We start from the raw sequence: 1,755 nt of genomic DNA on the forward strand, positions 1-1,755 counted from the left end.
CAGTGAAAAGTTATTAGGCGGTACACCAGTAATGTCGTGGCCGCACCGTAAGGGGTCTGGAGAAGGATGTTAGAAACTATGGATTCCGATTCTGAGAGGAATTACCCTACTTAGGATGCTTCCTAGGTATCGGATCCTGGTATTCCTAACTTAAGCTCTCTCCTCTTAAGGTCTTACCTCGAATGTCTTTTTGGATACATATAAAATAAATTAAAAATTAAAAATTATATTACAACAATGAATTATTCAACCTTAAACATTAATTCCTTTAGGATCCGATGAGAACAGGGTGAAAAACGTTCCACGTTTACTTAGCCACAGTAGGAAAACCTTTTCCTCATTGTCCTTTCCTAGCCACCCGTGGCATTTCCAGATTATCATGGTGGAATTCTTCCACTATTTCTCTTGCATTATCTATGTTTGTAGGAGGTTCTTAAGTGTTCTCGGAACTGGAATAACCTTTCTATTTAATAAAGTACCATAGTTTACGTACCTCCTGATAGCGACTGCATATGTTCTTTTAGTAAGAGCGTAACTCACTTCTTACGATATTTTCTATTTTCTATTATAAGTTACCCTTAATATCCTGTAGCTTCCTGGGAGGTTATCGTCAGTCTATGTGTACTGATTCCCTGTAAGGTTCTAATAGAGATACATGGAATACTGGGTATATATTCCATTGATCTGAAATATTGAGTTTGTAGACACAATTTTCTCGTTTCTCTAATATCACGAATGGTCTAAATAATTTTGTACTGAGTTTTGTTCACTTATGATGTGTATGAATGTTCTTTGCATTTAACCTTACTTTATTGCCGATTTTGAAGTCAGGTTATTGCTTGGTTGTAACAATCCCCTTTTAGATAGTTAGTTCTTGGCGACGGAGAAGGATACTTATCCTTTCTTTCTCCTTCTGTCTTCGTCTTACGTTAGCTCTAGGCTTCTACCTACGTTACCGATAGTACAAGACCTTTGTCTTCTATCGGAAACGCCTATCGTAAGCTTTCTTTAACTCATCTTCGTGACGAGCGCTTCTTGGGTAATGATATCGTTGCAATAAAGATAAAGATCGTAAAGGTGTTTTATATTCGTTAAAGTAATAAGTAGGAAAAGTACTTAGAACAAAGCGTGAAGAACCTATCTTCCTCGGCCGCATCGGCCTCCTTATATAGTATTCTTCCCGCCCGTAGTCATGTGACCTAAAGTGGTCACATGTGCAAAACTAAATCATAACAAACTAATTATGTGACCAACGTGATCACATACTCAAAACCTATGACCTTATAGCGAGGTCATGTGCAAAACTCATAAACCAATCATAACACAATAAACAAGTCATATGACTCGACTGAGTCATATGCGTGAAACCCATGACCTCATAATGAGGTCATGTGCAAAACATAAATCATATGCGCAAGGCTTACCCACAAGGCATACTCGCAAGGCATACTTGTCAGGCGCACATCCCATGACTCATACTTGAGCTATGTTCGAAAGCATCACAAATCCCACACATAACAAATCATATGACCCTAATGAGTCATATGTGTGAAACAATAACGTACCTGTGACTCATAACTATGCGTCATGTGAAAATCCTTTCCTCACTAAGCCACATTCGTGACATTGGTCTTCTTATCGTAGTCATTGGCCATAGTCTCTCGTATCTGGTTGAGTAATTATCTTGCTTGCTCATGAATTGTTTTTATCCAGTTCACACAAAGTGTGGCCCCTCAGTTTTACACTTCTTATTCC

This window comes from Tuber melanosporum (assembly GCF_000151645.1).
Source record: "Tuber melanosporum whole genome shotgun sequence assembly, scaffold_46, strain Mel28".
Lineage (NCBI taxonomy): Eukaryota > Fungi > Ascomycota > Pezizomycetes > Pezizales > Tuberaceae > Tuber > Tuber melanosporum.